Source organism: Leptodactylus fuscus, chromosome 2 (assembly GCF_031893055.1).
Source record: "Leptodactylus fuscus isolate aLepFus1 chromosome 2, aLepFus1.hap2, whole genome shotgun sequence".
NCBI lineage: Eukaryota > Metazoa > Chordata > Amphibia > Anura > Leptodactylidae > Leptodactylus > Leptodactylus fuscus.
This window is the reverse complement of record NC_134266.1, coordinates 110,157,989-110,164,190: the sequence shown is the minus strand read 5'-3', so window position 1 is coordinate 110,164,190 and position 6,202 is coordinate 110,157,989.

Here is a 6,202-nt window from a genome sequence, read left to right as displayed (position 1 = left end):
TCATGTCATACTGAATGCGCTAGGGAAAATCATCAAGATTGGCTGCTGACAGCTCCCTCCGCAAAGGATTTCACAGATATGCGTGAACAGAGAAGTCCAGAGATGCTGCCGCCAATGGTTGTACTTAATATCACGCAGACTGCTCACAGTAACACAAGCAACATGCACTCTGGCATTGTCCTGCTGAGAAAGGGCTCCTGCACCACTAGCTCCACATCAATGTAACAGCAAGCTGTTACTGTACCTGGAGTGAAGACTAGAAATATAGTCAAACCTCTCATTATACAATAATCCTGAAAATAGGACCAGAGTGATGTTTCTTTGTGAAGGACTTTTCATGGTTTTGCCCATGTGGTTTCCAATCCGATCTCTGGCCATGATTGTGTCCAAGACAAAAGCAGGACTCACCGCTGAAGAGGACAGGCCTCCACTGTTGTCTTCCTGTGTACCTTTGAGGTCGGTAGCGTCAGATCACCAATCGCTTGTGGCTGGACATCTGACTTGAACCTCAATGTTGTGGAAACGTCTTTCGATGGTTTGTATCTGCATCCAATTTTACTTGCAGCACAGAATGGATTAATATCAGAATTCAGATAATCGTAAAAAGTGAAATCCACTTCCGCGCTGAGTATGGCAATCCTGAGTCCCGTATTGATAAATGTGAATATAAAACTTATTTTAAAGTTCTGTATTTATCAATCAGGGACTCCAGATTTCCATACACCCTACAAAAGTGAGTCTCATTCATTATTATCATCTGGAATTGGTATCGGAAGTAGAGGTGACACTCGATTGGGAAAGCCTGTTCCCCACCGGGGCCTCCATGCTACTTTGTAGTGTGGGTTTTGGCAATGGTTTTCCTCTTGCCTTCTCCCCGCGTCTATTGAGTGGAGTTTACCTCTCCACCCCACTTAGTTGGTTTTTGTTATTATTACTTCCCTTGTTGTCGGGTGTCTTCTTCAGATCTTGTTGTTTGGTTTTTGTTTTCCCCTTTTCCGCCCGTTTTTTTTTCTACCTGTGTTCCCTCCTCCCCTTCCTTCTTTGACCATGACCTCTCTCAAATTCTGCACACTGAATGTCTGTGGTCTTAATGTGCCTCAGAAACGTATTCAAATTCTCTACCGGCTCCATAAGCAGCGCTCACATATTATTACTTTACAGGAGACTCACTTCAAGAAGAAGCACGTCCCTGATATCCGCAGTTGCTACTACCCTCTCTGGTTCCACAGTGTCAACCCAATGTCCACGTCCAAGGGCGTCTTGATCACATCTGCACTGCTCCCTGCAGCACAAGGTGCTGGACACACTGATCGACCCTGAGGGTAGGTTTATATTGCTTAAACTACGCATTGTGGGCACCGTCATTACTGTTGCTGGCTGCCATCTCCCGAACCAGGGACAGCTCTTCTATTGTAGATCCCTGATTGGCAGGTTGTCAGACTTTGGCAAGGGAGTGGTGATCCTCGGGGGTGACTTTAATTTTGTTATGGACCCTGGGGTGGACTCTTCCCCTTCATGTCCCCCCCATGCTCCCTCACAAATGCATCGCCTGGCATCTACTCTCCATTTCTCCCAGCTGATAGACATTTGGCGCATTCTGCATCCGCGAGAGAAGGACTACACATTCCACTCCCCTGCTCATAAATATTATTGACGTATTGACTTTTTTTTTTTTGACCAGTCACCACGCCCTCTCTTGGTCTCCCGATGCCCGTGTCGACTCGGCTCTGTGGTCGGATCATGCACCAGTCTACCTGCCTCTAGAGGTCCCGGGCTTGTCATGCCGCCCTTTTACGTGGCGTTTAAATGAAAACCTATTGAAGGATGCTACCTTCAAAGCAGCTATCGACACTGCAATTGGGGACTTCGTTCTTTCCCACGCCATGATCCCACCCCCCTCCTGCTCCAGTGGGAAGCGTTGAAATGGGTCTTGCACGGTGTCCTTATCCAGCACGGCACGCACCTGAAAAAAAAGAGCTTGCTGCCTGGGTCGCTGCGTGCTTGGAGCTTATTCTTTCTCTGGAATTGACCCATAAATAACTGAGCTCCTTAACACGCGGGAGGAGCTTCGTTCCTTCCTCAACGAGATGTACTTGCGGACCAGGGATCGTCTCCACCCGCGCAATGCCCGCTCTTACATCCTGCAGCTGCGCGATGGTTCGGCTCGCATGGTCCATAATCCTACTGACATTGCTGCAGAGTTCCATTCCTTCTATAATAGCCTGTACAATCTACGCGGTCAGTATGCTGACTTGGCCCCGCCCACTCTCAGCTATAAGATTCGGAGGTACGTGTCCGATACCCCCTCCCTGTTCTTACGGGGGCTGTGTGGTCTGCTTTGGAGGTGCCCTTCTACACTGAGGAGGTCTTGCAAGTCATTCGATCCTCCCCCTCGGGTAAATCACCGGGCCCAGATGGGTTCACCGCCCGTTTCTATAAGATTTTCTACCCCCTCTTTGCTCCTATGATGACGTGGGTATTCAACAGAGTGAGCGACCCTGCGCCGTTTGCTCCGCAGTCCCTCGCTGCTCTAATTACGGTGCTTCCTAAACCCGGTAAGGATCCTGCGTGCTCGGCCAGCTATCGCCCCATATCCCTCATTAACATCGATGTTAAGTTATTTGCCAAACTAATTGCGAACCAGAATCAGATTTATCCGTGGGCGCAAAGTGCGTGATAATGTTTGCAAGACTGTTCTAGACTGTTCTATATCTTTGGGTCGCTCCACTGGCACACCCATGTGCCTTCTCTCTGTGGACACTAAAAAGGCTTTCGACCGGGTCCACTGGGGCTTTCTTTGAGAGACCCTGCGCCAGATTGGGGTAGGCTCTACCTTCTTAAACAAGGTGTTTTCACTCTATGGTGACGCGACGGCACGGGTGAGGACCAATGGGGTGTTATCCGACCACTTACCAATGCGGAATGGCACCCGCCAGGGCTATCCCCTTACGCCCCTGTTTCATGCCCTAGTTATGGAGCATTTGGCAGTGACGATTTGGCGCTGCCCGGAAATACATGACCTGCAGATGGGCTCCCACCTGGTCAAAACTGCCCTGTACACGGATGACCTCCTTTTGTATGTTTCCCAGCTGCGGGTGTCGTTCCCTGCCATTCTGCGTGAGTTTTCGTGCTTTGACCTCCTCAACAACTTTAAGGTGAACCTTTCCAAGAGCGAGGCCCTTAACGTCACTCTCCCTGCCGCAGAAGCTGCTCAACTTGCTTGCGATTTCCCGTTCTGTTAGCAGGCCGTCTCCTTCAAATACCTCGGTATTCATATCCCCCCTGACCCCGCCCACCTATTTCAGCTCAACTACCTCCCGCTTCTCGAAAGGGTCACTTCTGACTTGCGAGCATATGGAGCTCATGCTCTCTCATGGTTTGGCTGCATTCACGCCCTCAAAATGGACGTGCTCCCGCGGTTCCTTTACTTATTCCAGGCTCTTCCCATCCCTCTCCCACGTGCCTTCCTTGCCTGAATTAAGTCCCTGTTTGGGAAATTCATTTGGGGTGAGGCACGGAACAGACTGAGTTACCACACGCTCACCGATAGTGGCCATCGTGGGGGGCGGCCTACTAGATATCCGCTTGTACTATCACTCGGCGGTGTTGTTTCCTATTTGGGACGACGATAAACAATGGGTAGCCATTGAGTCTGATCTTATCGTATCCTCACTCCCATGGATCCCATCGCACTACTGTCCACAGTCCTCAGGACACTCTATTTTATCTCTTCACTTTCTTAGGACCTGGTGTGTTCCAATGGTAGATTTGCCCATGTACCTGGGCCCGTCACCTCTTTTTCATAACCCTATGTTCCCCCCAGGCTGCTCAGTGCATCGATTTCTCTGGTGTCGTAGAGGTGATGATGTTCGTCAGGTCGCTGGGGAGCCCCCTTTCCCCATTTGCTCAACTGTGCCTATCCCACCCGGATCTCTGCCTGTTTTGGTTGGAGTATGGCCAATTGTCTTCCTTTCTGAGGAAGTTCAGTCCCTTCTCTCTTCTCCTTTGTCCACCCTGGAGTCCATCCTTTCGTGTGCAGATTCTATCTCACATGCTCTCTCTTTATTGTATGATGTTCTCCTCAACGATGCCACTCCTGGGCTCCCTTCCCTATGCTTGGTCTTGGAACTCCAACCTTGCCACTAGTCTGCCGCCTACTGACTGGAGTAAATCTATGCTACTAACCCATAAAATGGCCTTGCCCTGCAGTGCACAGGAGAGATTTCAAATTCTCACCCGTTGGTACAGGTGTCCAGACCTTCTTCACAGGATCTTTCCGTCCGTCTCTGATCAGTGTTGGTGCTGTGGTACAGAGAGGGGCACTATGCTCCACATATGGAGGGAGTTTGATGTTCTTAGACCCTTCTGGGACGCAGTGTTCTCCCTGTATTCTAAGGTATGTGATCACCCTATTGCCCAGTCACCCCAGGTGGCTCTCCTCTCGGTCCTTCCCGGTAAAATTTTTTTTTTTTTTTTGTAGATTGTGAGCCCCACATAGAGCTCACAATGTACTTTTTTTTCCCCTATCAGTATGTCTTTTTTGGAATATGGGATGGAAATCCATGCAAACCCGGGGAGACCATACAAACTCCTTGCAGATGTTTTTTTTGCCCTTGGTGGGATTTGAACACCAAGACCCCAGCGCTGCAAGGCTTCAGTGCTAACCACTGAACCACCGTGTGGCCTCCCTCCATGTGTTCCGGTAAGATTTCTGAGATCAAAAAGGACCTCTTGCGGCACTTTCTTATGGCCGCCAGGGCTGTCATTCCTAGGCATTGGCGTAGCACTGCATCGCCTTCCATGCTCATATTTCTGCAGGCGCTTCTCCTTATTAGGAGAATGGAAGCCCTCTCCAGTCCCCTCCAGGTTTAACAGCGTCTGGTGGCCCTGGGTTGTGTTTCAAGAATCTTCCAAATTCTCCTCCTCTTTTTCATGATTTTGCCCATCAGGTTCCCCTTTTCTTCTTTTCCCCCTGTTTCACTTGTCTTCGTCTCTTTGTGTTGTTGCTCACCCCCCCTATGGCTGTTTTTTTTCCTTCTGTCCCCTCTACTTGTATTTTATATTGATTCTGAGTTTTCACTCTATGAGTGTTTCGTTGGATGCAGATGTTTTTATAATATGGTAGGCCCAGTCGAGCGGGGGTTCCCAGTTGGCTCCTGTTATTGGGAGGCCTGCGAGCCTTGATTTTCGTTTTCCTTTTTGTTTCCTTTCTTGTTTATCCCCTTCCTTGTATTTGAAAAATCTTTAATAAAACTTGATTAAACATAAATCAACAGAGGAGGCATTATACAATCATCCATAAAGACGTAATATAATTTTGAGGTTTCAAGTGACTAAAAAAAAAACCTTTGCTTTCAATCTGGCTTTTATGCCACGTATCGGAGATACATGAAAAGGTGGTAATTGGTAGATTTTAGCGACATGTCCATTTATGAACCTTTGATCTTCTAAGTCTTAGTGCTGCCATTTGAATGTTGGCAAGGAATTACCTTGTTTAGTTATTGCTTTCTGTTTTCTCAAGATGATCACCATCTTTAGCACAAGACCTTCCCATATAAGTCAAACTGGAAGGACTTTATCATGCAGGCTCTCAATAGGGCTGCAGTGATGTGGGTGCAATATTCAATAAAAAAAATAAAAATTGCTAAGTGTAAAAGACAGCCAGGCGAGACGTACAGTTTGCATCGGACTGCTTTTATAATTGGACCGAACACATTCAAGATCTGTTGACACTGGCATCATTGTTCTTTTCCATAAGGTTTGTGTTTCCCATCTAGCAGAATAATGTCTGTGCTATTCTGCCAAGTTATAACAAAAAAACAAAAACGACAATCTGCTTTGAAATCATTCAGAACTATTAATAGGAATGAGTATTTTAGGAAGGGCGTACAACGCATGTTGATAGTTGTAGAGGAGTTTCCTGTTATACACCAGCCATCTCAAGTAATCATAAAATACATCAAGTTAATAACAAAGTCCTGAGCATATATCTATATACAGATTATAATTATCAGGGTGGCATAACATTTCCTTTTTAATCACTGAGCAGAGCATTATAAGGTGGAGGCATCTTCTGATATTCAGTTGAATCATGTTACTCAGTATTGTACACAGGTTTTATGGCTCATGCACAGTCATACATATATTTAAAGGAGTATTCCCATGATGCTGGTTCACTAACTTGCTGGCTGTTGTGCTCTCT